The sequence below is a fragment of the Neofelis nebulosa genome, chromosome 6 (genome assembly GCF_028018385.1).
Source record: "Neofelis nebulosa isolate mNeoNeb1 chromosome 6, mNeoNeb1.pri, whole genome shotgun sequence".
Lineage (NCBI taxonomy): Eukaryota > Metazoa > Chordata > Mammalia > Carnivora > Felidae > Neofelis > Neofelis nebulosa.
Window position 1 is genome coordinate 155775757 of NC_080787.1, and position 12830 is coordinate 155788586.

Genomic DNA, 12830 nt, shown 5'->3' on the forward strand with positions numbered 1-12830 from the left:
TGGCTCCTGGCTTGAAAAGCAGAGTGAGGACCCTACAGCTCACAGCATGAAAGCGGGGAAGGAGGAGAGGGTGGGGCAAAAGTGGCAGAGAAGGAGGGTGCAGGAGAGAGGGCTCTGTGCCCATCCCATTTCTGCCTCATCCACCGGGAAGGCAAACCCCACATGGTTTCCTATCCCACAGCTCCCACCTGGTGCCCTGCTCATGTGGAATTGAATGCATATATTCCTTTTTGTGAAACTGTTCACGCTTTTCAGACATTTGGATTTTCTGAGACCAAAATGTGATACGCCAAAGCTTATGGGAGACTTCCATCATGGTTACATCTGAACATAGAGATAGGGATTCACATCGAACTTCAGAACTTGCCAAGAGTTACAGGCAGAAGAGGTGTCTGCACTCAGCTCCTGGACTTCTAGACTATGTTCTTGCTGTATCAGGTCTATGGCTTCGTTCTTGGCTTTTTAAAACTATTGTATTTGGTACTTTCCTTTGACAGTATCTTATAATTATCTTGCATCTGAGAGATGTGTTTCTGCAGCTAAATTGTATGGTCCCAAGGGCAGGGACTGTATCTCATTCTTGTTTATAATCCTCCGGCATCTAGCATAAAACAGTGCCCAGTGAATGCTTGGTGAAGTGCCTCATAGCAGCGATGAATGATTTTTATGGAGCGGATCTACAACATGCAGTTTTATCTGTTTCCTGTGTTTTAACATGGGGTCCGTATCATCTTGCTAGAGCACTGTTGGACGTTTAGCTGCTAGAGTAGAAATAAAGAAACAAGGCATTTTGATGTTTCTGTGGGCAGTTTTCTGATTCTGCATTGGATCTGGGACTTCACCCTTTGATCATGTTCCCCGTTCTCAGATAATCTCCATCTGAAAAGAGGTTGCCAGCAGTGTTATAAATGATAGCAAGTGCTAGACCACGAACCCGCAGAGGAAAGAATCACCAGTCAAGACCAATCAGATCATCAAGACAAGGGCCTTGATGTCTCCATTCAGGAAACGTAGGCCTCCTGGGAGAACCTAGGTCAGAGCTCTTAGCACAGCTGGGAGCAAGAGCAGGGCGGGCCAGGGCTTGGGGGAAACACGCGCACTCACCCACCCACCCATCGGGGCCGCAGAGGGTCTCACCATGGAGTTCCCGAAGATGTTCTATTGCCACTGTTGGATGGGGCGACTTGTAACAGGCTTGGCATTTTTTGCTAAAAAAACTGCATGCCTAGAAGTGGAATGTTTGATGAATCAAAGGATCTGTTTCTATCAAAGGACCAGGAAATTCCTTGCTTTGGTGATGGGGATGATACATCTCTGGGAGGAATATTTGTAACGTAAATCAGTTAAGGAAAAATAAGTAAAATATAGGTTCAGTGAGGTGCCACCATTTGGTGAGACGTCAAATGCCCAGATTTTTAAGCTAAAATGAAGCCTCTCTGCAACTAACTGTTAGGAAGTGGCACTAAATTGCTTTTACTGGGGAAGAGTGTCTTACCGGCTGAAGGTAAAACAGACTTATGGGATGAGACCCGCGGTCTGATGGGTGCGGTGTGGGTGGTGGGAACTGGTTGTGTTCTCACAGGAAGGGGCCGCCGTCCTTGGGGGGGCTGAGGAGCTGCCACTCGCCAGGTTTCTTGCCAGAGTCTCCACTTGCCTTACAGTAGAGGGTGTTTGCGGACTTGGAAAGGGAAGGTTAGGTGATGTCTGCCTGGTCATGACCTGTGCGCCGAGTGACAGGTGATAGATACAGGGTGTGGGGGACAGAGGTGCACACACCTGCCCGCCTGTGCCCCTGACGGCCCGCACCTGTCAGGAAGCCCATTGTTCTCCTGACGGGAGTGCAGGTGCCGGGGTGAAGCTCTGAGAGCCGAGGTGCTCGGGGCCTCCACACAGAGCGCCTCGGCCTGGGGCCACAGCCATAGAGCTTGCTGAAAAGTAAACGACCAGGGTAAGGAGCATCCTTGAATTGCAGGCTTTGGAAAAAAACATTTTGCACACATGGGCAACTCACTGACAACTCATTGAACCGAGTCTGTAAAATGGACAGTATTCATGGGCCTCTCCTCTTGGGACGTGGTTTCCATGGACACGTGTCAGAGCACAGAGCTCACGGGGTCGCTCGGTGTCCTCCGACCACGGGTGGGTGCACAGCTCTGACGGAAGAGCACACTCCCTCAGCTGTCTTCTCACCTCAGAAGAGTATCCAAAAACTGCTCTATAAGCCACTTTGAAGTTTGGGAGAAGACTCAAAGAAGGGTCATGTCTCATGACGTGTGGAAATTATGTGAAATTCAGGTCTCAGCGTCTAAGGTTAAGTTCACACCGCGACAGCAGAGTTGAGAGCTATGACAGAGACCGTAAGGCCCACAACACCAGAAATACTGATCTCTGGCCCTTGGCAGACTTACCTGCTGGCCCCTGGCTTAAACCAGCAGGTAAGTCCGCAGGCTCTTCAGTGAGCAGAAAGGTCACTGGATAGTGTGTTTCCTAAGGACAGAGTCCGTCCCACTGGTCATTGTGCTGGGCCTGGCATACATTCCTCAGGAACAGGAAAAATTAGAGCATTTTGGGGGGAAATTAGGAGGGCTTCGTAAACATTACACAGTTAACTTTTATATCATTCCTTTGAGGGAAATAAAATCCTTGTTATGTTGGTAGGGAAATGAAGACAAAGATTGGTGTCTTGGCTGAGGTCCCTTGAAGGGTCTGGTGAGGGTGCACGTTCTGTGCTCCGGAGTCCAGCTTGCCCATGATGAAGCCTGGATTTGGGGTCTAGGGGGTGGGTCCGGGACGGTGGCTGGCTCTTGTTGGATCCTCTGTGTTGCTCGATGCCGTACAATGTCTGATGCTCAGTAAGTTTCAATACTGAAGATGATGTTGTCTGCTGGAGCCAGATGAACGGGACCTTGGTGGTGGTGCAGGCAGGCTCTCCTGTCAGGCTCTCGTCACAGAGTGATTTGCCCAAGGTCAGGGTACCAGTGTGTGTCACAGCCACGTTAAGAAGTCAGGGCTGCGAGGTGCACCAGACATCATCATTGCTTCCCACCATCTCCCCGAACAGCCTCTAAAGTGAAGAGCAAACATGGCGTGTGTAACAGCAAGTGTAGAAACCTTCATTACAAGATCTTGAGTCAGTATTGCCCCTGCTGGTGAACCGTCACTTTCCAAATCAAACACTTCAAATTCTAGTGATAAAATCAAAATGCTTCAAGGAGATCACATTTTCAAAGCACATCAGAATAAAATCTATGAAATGGTGCTTTACTGATTAAACTGCTAAAACAGCCAGGGAAATACAGGATTGTGTAAATGTGTATTAAAAGAGATATTTAGAAAAAATGCTTTTACTGTTAGGCGCTCAAAAAGTTGATGAATGAATGAATAGTAGAAATAGAACCTATTGGGAGCGCCTAGGTGTCTCAGTGGGTTAGGTGTCCGACTCTTGATTTCAGCTAAGGTCATGATCTCATGGTTTGTGGGATCAAGTCCTGTGTCAGGCTCAGCGCTGACAGCACAGAGCTTTCTTGGAGTTCTCTCTCCCTCCTGTCCCCTGCTTGCACTTGCTCTCTCAGAATGGGGGGAAAAAAAAAAGAAAGAGAATCCATTGAAACTTTTAGTAGGCTTTTTAAGTTGATACGTAAGCACAGAAGATGACTCCCCAGATGGGTTAAATATGTCAAAGAAAACAGGTGGGAAACCTTCAGGGGACAGGCCCTCAGTCTGATGCTCATGTGCACATAGGACTTGCAAATGCTTTTCCGGAGCATCCGCAGGCAGAAGGTCAATTGTGTGACTGACCAGGAGGGCACTCTCAGGGGCCCAGCCACCCCTCCTGGATCTGGCAGCAGATGACAGTGTCCCTTCTTGTGCCTGTGGCCCTGTGATGAGGGTTACACACGTCACCTGGCATGTCCCCGGTGTGTGGTTCAGAGGATATTAGCTCTGGTAAGCAGGCACATTTGTGGAGGAGCATCATCAAAGGTGGAAAAGGGGAGCGTATGGAGGAGCAGGAGCGTCTCCTGCTCTCATGACGCTGGCTAGCTACAAGCATGGGGGCTGCAGGCCGCTGCCTGGCCCTGGTGCTACCCTGGTGCCTTTCCTGTGCCTCCGTCCCTAGTACTAAGGGGAGCTGTTTCTGTCTGGAGAGCCCTGAGGAAAGCAGATGTCCTCAGTGCCCACAGCCACCCTTCCAGGTTGTTCCGGAGGAGAGCTGGTGGCCGCCCATAGTTTAGTGAGGACAGGTTGGGCTGGCTCGGGACAGCAGGTGGGACACCTCATGGAAGTTCTCAGGGGAGATCTCTGGTGCCTGGATCTCCAGCACATAAGGGTCCAGAACGATCCAGATGCCCCACGGCTGACTTGCCTTTGCGGAAGAGAGACACAAGTCAGAATAGAGGTGTAGAGCAAGGCAGGCCACACCCGGGCCACCGCCTCCGAGCTCAGTGAAGCTGCTTGCTACACAGCCTCGCCTGTCCTCCCATGTGGCATCTATGGATGCTGGCAGGCCACAACAGCAAAATTGAGCAGCCTCAGCATGGAGCCTGGGAGCCGGCCATACGTCCGCACAGACACTCAGGCTGGCGGTACCCGGAAGAGGCTCCTGTCTGTTCTGGGTGCCATTCACACCTGCAGAGAAGCTGTTTGCTGACTGGGGCCTCAGTCCCTCTCGATTTGTCCTCTGCTGTCCCTGCACTTCTCACTGTGAACCCTCCCTGGGACTTTGAATCTGGCCTCTGGCCTCCCCTCTGTTCGCTGCTTGCATCTGGGCAGAGATGAAGGACTGGTGCTTAGAGCTTTCCCACTGGGCCCTGGCCTGGCCTTTCAGGCATCCACAGTCTGATTCCGTGTCCCCAGTCCCATCCAAAGCCCCCCACCACTCCCCTGCCCTGGAGGCAGGCCCTGCCCAGACCCCGGCCTCACTGCCTCCTCCATACACCTGCTGCAAAGGGGCTCCTTCCTCTGCTGGGTACCCACACATGGTAGTTGCTGATGTGCCCCGTGACACCTCGCCAGTGATGCCACATCTGCTTCAGGGCCTGTCCCCTTCCTCTCTCAGCGAGTAACCCTCTCTCCTGCTCAAGGATACCTGTCCCCTCTCCTGGGGTTTCCCTGGGCCACGGCTCTTCAGGACTGGACACTCGGCCTCATTCACCCCTGTGTCTTCCCTTGTACCCGCACTTCCTGGCAACTTAGCAGGTACTCAGCTAGTTTTGTTTAAATGGATTGAAATACATCCTCAGTTACTTGGGGTGGAAACTGAGTCCTCTGTGACTTTTATGGGACCTTTGTGCCTTGTCAGCAGTCTGATGCTGATTCGCTTAATACTGTCATCAGTATTGATGTGGGCTTATGTTCGTGCCGGATGCTAGCAGACGCATTCTGTCCTTGTGAGTAAGAACATTCACGGGCGCCCGGGGGGCCCGGTTGGTTGAGTGTCCCGACTCTTGGCTTCAGCTCAGGTCATGATCTCAGAGTTGTGCAGTCAGGTCCCACATGGGGCTCCGCCCTCACCTGGAGCCTTTAAGACTCTCCCTCGGTGCCAACTCTGCTTCCACGTGGGCGCTTTCCCTCTCTCTAATTAAAAAAAAAAAATTAAAAATAAGGGATCTTCAAATAAAATTTTTTTTCTATAGAAGAAACAAATCTCAGGATGGAATTTTCATTTTAGCTTTCTGTTTCAAACCCCATTCCACGGATTGGCAGAAATGCACCCTGGCTTGAGGGGGGTAGGTGTCCCTGAGATGTCCTTGTCCCTCTCTCTATGCCTGTGGTCCCCGTGCTGCTCCCACACTGCCAGCCCACAGAACGTGGGTACCCCATGTAGCGTGTCTCCCCTGGGCTTCAGCGGGCCCACAGGTGGTGGCAGGGCCTGTGCCCCCTTCTTCCTGTCTCTGTGCCATTGCTCCAACATTTCACGCCTGTGGCAGATCAGAGCCTCTAAAGTTCTCCCAGGAGCTGGACGTTGGAGAGTAAGAAGCCAGAACTTCATGACTTGTAGCCTCACTGCTCCTATGTATTGGTTGTAGGATGTCTTTGGTGACCAAGATCCAGGCAGCAAGGGGGAGATGGTGGAATCACGGCTAACAGTTTAAATATTATCTCACTCCGTTTCTTGTAAAGGTTAGCCTTTTATCATTCTCTTAAACTTTTCTGTGATTGTACATTTGTGATAGAGCTGTAGACCTTGTGGCGGTCGTGGGTCTGACGGCGGAGGTGGCAGTTCGGGTCTGACGGCGGAGGTGGGCGTGTTGCCATGATGTGCGAGGATGTAGGGGGGCAGAGAGGTGGAGGTTTCACTGAGCCCGTCTTTGGTGCCATAGGATGGTGTGGGATGTCCTGCGTGCTCAGCGACTCGGCCTAGAGAGGGTCCCGGGTAGGGGGATGGCTGTGGAGTGGCCGGTGGTATGCTGGCCCACAGCAGCAGGGGGCTATACCCTGCGGGACGCACACATACTGTGCTGCCCCCTCCGTGGTGTCCTCAGGCACCCCGAGGTCTTCAGGTCGACACGCCTTACACCCAGCTCTGCTTTCTCTTCTTTGCCCTGTTCTTTCGTCTTTCTTCTTTCCTGTAAGCCATCCAAAAAATACATAGAAATTGTTTTGTTTGTTTGTTGTGCGTGGTCATCCATTCTGGACCTTAAGAGCGTGTCAGGAGGGCTGCAGAGGAGAATGGTTGGTGCCCTGCCAGCTGGCACCTCGAGGCTCCCATCCTGCTGACACTCGCTCCTGGGACAGCGTGCCGACCCGGCCAGGCAGAGAGTGTTTTCTCCACATGCTGCTCCCAGGGTGCTGCCACCAGCCAGTCCCTGGGGCTCCGGGCTCCTGTGTCCTGCTCTTCTGGGCAAGTGTCCACCCATGCTCCAAGGGCATCCCTTGCACAGCACGCTCCTGCCTGGATTAAAGATGTGACACGAAGTGGCATTGGGTGAGAAGGGCGTGGGAGAAATGGCTCTCTTGTGTGGCTTCTCAAGACGGGCCGTGGAAGGGCCAGCCCTGCTGTTGTCACTGGCCCAGCACTGCCCCTCCCCTGCCCCTGTGCCTTAGGAGAAAGGGGAGCCCATTTGTATTTCCCTGCAAGGCGGCCTTAATGGATCTTCATGTATTTTCATGTAAATTTTTGAATAAAAACAACTGTTTTTTTTTAATTTTCTTATTGAAATATAACTGATATACAGTGTTAGATTAGTTTCAAGTATATAGTGAACGGCTATTTCTAAATGTTTATTTATTTTTGAGAGAGAGAGAGAGCATGAGCAGGGGAGGAGCAGAGAAAGGGGGAGACAGAGGATTTGAAGCAGGCTCCAAGCTAAGAGCAGACAGCCGGACACGGGGCTCAAACTCACAAACCATGAGATCATTACCTGAGCCGAAGTTGGACGCTTAACCAACCGAGCCACCCGGGCACCCCAGTCAACAGCTATTTTTTTTTTAATGTTTATTTATTTTTGAGAGAGAGGATGAGAGAGAGAGAGACCCAGAGTGTGAGCAGGAGAGGGGCAAAGAGAGAGGGAGACAGAGAATCTGAAGCAGGCTCCAGGCTCTGAACTGTCAGCACAGAGCCTGACACGGGGCTCAAACCCACGAACCTTGAGATCATGACCTGAGCTGAAGTGGGACACTTCACCGACTGAGCCACCCAGGTACCCCTCCAATTTTTCTTTTTAAACGTGTTTATATGAAAGGAGGCTCGTGAGTTATCTGGCTGGCTCAGTTGGTAGAGCATCCGACTCTTGATCTCAGGGCTGTGAGTTCAAGCCCTATGTTAGGTGTAGAGGTTATTTATAAAAAAAAATTTTTTAACGCTTTATTTTAGTTTTTGAGAGACAGAGTGCAAGCAGGGGAGGGGCAGAGAGAAAGGGAGACACAGAATCGGAAGCAGGCTCCAGGCTCTGAGCTGTCTGCACAGAGCCTGACGTGGGGCTCGAACCCGTGAACTGCAAGATCATGGCCTGAGCCGAAGTCGGACGCCCAGCCGACTGAGCCACCCAGGCGCCCCTCGACAGCTATTTTTAAATTACCTGCTATGTGCACGGTGAGGGGCCTGGCTGATAGGACGGCCCCACACACTCGCCTAATGCGTTTAACCTGAGAATGGTGTTCTCAGAGGCTCACGTGTTTATCAGGCACATCTGGCCATGTCGGTCCTGCACTTACAAATAAATGGCTTTTCCAGGGCCTACCAACTGTCCTGACTCCGGAGGGTGGAGTAACAGCGGGATGTGAACAAAGGCCAGACCGGCATCCTCCGCTGGTCCTGCCCCTGCCTGTCGAAGCTCAGGCAGTACCCTTGGGGGTTACTTTGTACCGTTGTGCCTCACTGCAGGCAGGGGACCCTAAAGGTGAGCGGGAACTTCGGGCAGAACCTCTAAAATCTAGTCAGCCTTTCAGACCAGAGGGGCTCCCAGGTTTGTTTTTGGTGTTTGGTTTGTTAGTGTTCTCACCCCGCGTGGGTTTCCAGTTGCTCACGGGACAATCCCGCTGGTGAAGCACTGTCTGAAACCGAGTTTAGGTTGGCTCGGGGCTGCAGCTGGCCAAGAATGGTAGTTTTGTTCCATAGGATCATCGTTTTACATAACTGCCAATAAGCCCTAGTTAATGAGCCTTCCTTGGCATGTGAACCCACGCCACACCGTTGACTGTTTACTGTTAAATATTTCCTGTGAAGCTTTGGGACATCAGAACTGGTTTTTCCAGTTTCTGGGTCCCCACCAAATGCCCCATCACCTGGGCAGGAAACGTGCAGGGCTTAGCTTTTCCTCGTGTTTATTCCAAAGCACCTTAAATCCTATTTCTAAAACACGGGCTGCTCGTCTTTATTGATTTTATTTATTTGTAAGGCCATACCTTTTAGCCACATGGAGCTGGTCCGTGCTTACTGGTGACTGAGCCTGGGCCAGGCCCAGCCTCCTGCCCTGACTTGGGCTCCCAGGGTGACCCTCAGCGCCAGTTGTTGGGGGAAGAAGAACGATGGCTCTGGGGTCCCTCTGGTGGGAAGGTGGCCTCAGAGTTTCAGGTGTCAATCCTGCAGCCTGTGAACACGGTCTGCTCTCCTCTTAGCCCAGTTTCTCTGGCTTTCTCTGCTCACCGAGCAACCGGGGAGTTGTTGGTGGTCAGCAGGCTCCCCCCGTCTCTTCACACTCTGTTTCCCATGTAACTTCAGCCAGTTTGGGACGGTCCTCTCCCTGAATAGACTTGTGGAGGAGAGGGGGCGGGTGTAGATTGTCTTCCAGCCCTCACGTTATAATCAGAAAAGGAAAATCACAAGGCAAACGTGGCTGAGAAATACTTTTTATTTTTAAGTTTGTTTTATTTATCTTGAGACAGCACATGAGCTGAGGCGGGGCAGAGAGAGGGAGGAGAGAGTGAGAAGCCAGGCAGCTCCACACTGTCAGTGCAGAGCCCGGCGAGGGGCTCAGTCCCTCGGACCGTGAGACCATGCATGACCTGAGCCGAACACCAAGAGTTGGCCGCTCAACCGACTGAGCCCCAGGAGCCCCTGGCTGAGAAATACCTTAACATGTTCTGGGAAGTAGAACTTTCACAACCTGACGCTTACAACGGTACCTTCTGCTTCCCAGATGTGGAGGCACAGGAGAGCCCCGCCAGTGTGCCAGCTGATCCCGACACTAACGCAGTGCTAGCAAGCAGTTGTACGTGGCAGTGGCTCAACCTGGGTGAGCCAGCTGCGGGTCTGAGGCCCCGGCACCAGCCCTGCCTGTGCTGTCTGTCCCCTGGTCTCCCTGGGTTTTCCACGCTTGCTTGCTTCGAGCAGGAGGAAGAAAGCCATGTTTAGGAAACTGAATTAATGGCCGTACAGCTTCTTGAATTAAAAGTGTCCCTAAAGTGCCGGTGATGTCACCGCCCATCCTGTGACCCCAGGGCAGCGTAACGGCTTGAGACCAAAGTCCCTCATTAGTTGTTTCACCTGCTTTGACGTGGTTGCGGGCTCACTTCTCTTACAGAAGTCATTTGTAAGCTGTGAGATGGGGCACAGCGTGTCCAGTGCAGCTCGGCGAGCCTAGAGGAAGTGCAGTGAACAGTGGGCCCTCGGGGGCTCTGTTTCAGCTGCCCACTCCGCCCACACGAAGAACATGTCCTTGGTGCTGCCCTGTGCTCACTGGTGCCACCAGGACCTGGCAAGTCCCGACTGTACCCGACAGGGTCGCTGGGGATGGTGTTTGATGCTGAGGCTTTGTTTTCACTTAAAAAAGTGACTGAGCATGAACATTGTCTTTTACGGTTAGTTATTTTCCAAGAGCAGACTTTACAGTTTCCGTCACTCAGTCCTGAGTGACGCACACGGTTGGTTGGGTGTTTACAAGATAAACTCTGCAGATCGCATCACTTGACCTTCCATCACTTGCGCCTTGCTGTGGCACATGACGACTTCGTACTTCTGGCAGTGGGGGAAAACTGCATTTGAAGGGCTTTTGGAGGACCTCAGTAGGTCGGGTTTGGGTGTAAATCTGTCTTCATTCCGTTGCACTTTGGTTCTTCAAGGACCTACACGTTTGCAGCGCACGTGGCACTCATCAGTACCGATGATTCGCTGGGACCAGGTGAGACCACGGAAACCCACACAAGGTATGTGACTCGCTCGCAGTTGCTCAGCTGGGACGGGGACGCCCGGCCTGGCTCTTCTTGTGGCAGCCTTGGCACTTGGGCCGCTCCTGAGCTGCGGTTAAAGTGAGCATGTGGAGCCTGTCCACTGTGCGACCATGGCTGTGACCCGTGTTCCGGCCTGGAGTTTGCTAGTTCAGCACCCCGCTGAACGAGGACTCACAGAGGAGTGCTCACGGTGTGCACGCGTGTGGACAGCAGGGCCTCCTAGAGCGGAAGCTGGCACAGCACAGCTCTTAGGGCCGTGTGCTGTCCTCAGCGGCACACGGCCGGGCACACCGTGCCTGCCTGTGCTGCAGAGAGAGGCCCCCGGCTTGTGCGGAGTCACGACCTGCCCCGTGTCACGTGGCACATGTACAGGAAGGCAGCGGTTGTGTCCTTGTACACAAGCATCATGTTATGAACTGGAGCCGATGTACTTCCTAACAGAGACCCTCTGCCTGTCCATTTGTAGGGTCTTAATAGAGAAGTAAATCTCATATGTCATGTTGATACTTAAGCAGCAACTTCACTCTTTCAGTAGAAACTGAATGCTGGCCCAGTGCCAGACCTGTACTGGGGACGCAGGGGCAGGAAGGTGGTCGTCCCGGGAGGGTGGCTCAGCGGGAGTGCCACCATGGTGACCTTCTCCTGGGGTGCGGGGGCAGGGAGGGCATTCCTGTCCCCCCAGCTCCTCCAGGCATCTAACCCTGCACTGGGATTTGATGAGTCAGAGGTGAGAATAGAGTAAGGACAGGAGGGCCTCAGAAGGGAACAAAGAAATTCGTTGGGTTCATTGAGCAGCTTAGAGCCTCTAGAGGTGGCTCTGGTCACAGCTGGGACTCCCCTGGGTGTTGAGGAATCCAGGGGGCTTCGGACAGCAGAGTGACATGAAGCCCAGCCCTTCATGGGGGGGGCCACGTGTGCCAGTGCAAGCGGGGCCTAGAGTGGGGACAGAGTGGGTTCGGCGAGGGGCCTGGCGTGGTGGAACTGAAGGTCGAGGTGAAGAGAAAAGTGGTGCAAAGTGTGCAGGAGGCAGGAGGAGCCTGGCGTGGGATCCCGTTTTCCTGGATCAGCTGTCCGAGGCGGGAGGTGAAGAGCTCCGTTTGGGGAGGGTCACATGTGAGATGTATGTCTGCACAGCGGGACTTGCAAGTCTGGAGCTTGAGGAGAGTTGGTGTTGGAGGTGGACTTGGGAAGCATGAGCACATGCGGGTTTATCAACACAGGGAGAAGAAAGAGGTGTGGCCTGAAGACGTCCGCTGGGGGTCTTGAGAGCACCCTCATTAGGGATGGCAGAAAGAGCGTGGGCAGAAGATGGGCTCCCAGTAGGCTGGGCGCCCGTGTGTGGGTGCGGTCAGGAGAAAGGATGAGGAAACGAACGTTGGACTTAGACCTGGAACAGCTTCTGGAGAGCAGTGGGGTGGAGGCCGGTGGGGGGTGGGGGTGCTGAGACAGGTGAGGGTGAGACCCCCTCCCCTCCATAGGGCCTGGAGAGGGAGAGGATCGGGGGCCAGGTCAAGGGTGACTGAGTGCAGGCACAGGGGCATGGGCACCCTAAAAAGGAGAAGGAAGTTTCCTGCTTCAGTACAGCCTGCTGTCGTGAGTGGCTCATACAGTGTTTCCTGACCCCGCGTGTCCAAGAGAGAGCGTGGCCCATTCTTGGTAGCCTGGAAGCCCTGAGAAAGCTGGGATCAAAAGGGAAATGATTATGTTTGAGAAACAAAACTATCAACACTTTAACATCCATTTTAACTTTAAAATCCATCCCTTTAACACTGTGACCTTATTCCCAGTTTAATGTGCTTTTCTTGGTTTAGACTTTATTTTTAGTGTTTGATAATTAAACGGGTAATAGAGGCTCCAAAACTGCCCATGTCTTTTGGTGGAATTTCCTCTGTTAACACGCTTTGCAAACCCTCCAGCAAAGATTACATCAATGTAAGGAAAGCAATTGCTGGTCCCAGGGATATGGCCGTCTATTTAAAGTACTCACCTGCCACAGTGTGTGTTTATTTTTGTCAGACCCTGAATTGTTGTTGTACATGTGGTATAATTTTGAGGATTCTTTAAATGGGAGTCTACGAACTGGAACAGGAAAAAAATACATCTTTATTTTCACCAACTTGTAACTGAAATTCATCATTTCCCTTATGTAGTCAACAAATCCGAATAATAATGGCAGCACCTGTGGCTTTGTCACCAGGAGAAATCACAGAGGATCCCACGTT

At 52.3% G+C, this 12830-nt stretch overlaps 1 protein-coding gene across 17 annotated transcripts in view; it reads left to right on the top strand.

Annotated features, from left to right (window-relative positions):
* FAM120B (family with sequence similarity 120 member B) overlaps positions 1 to 12830 on the top strand; it is a 94961-nt gene that overhangs the window by 48924 nt on the left and 33207 nt on the right. The gene's annotated exons all lie outside the window — the stretch shown is intronic.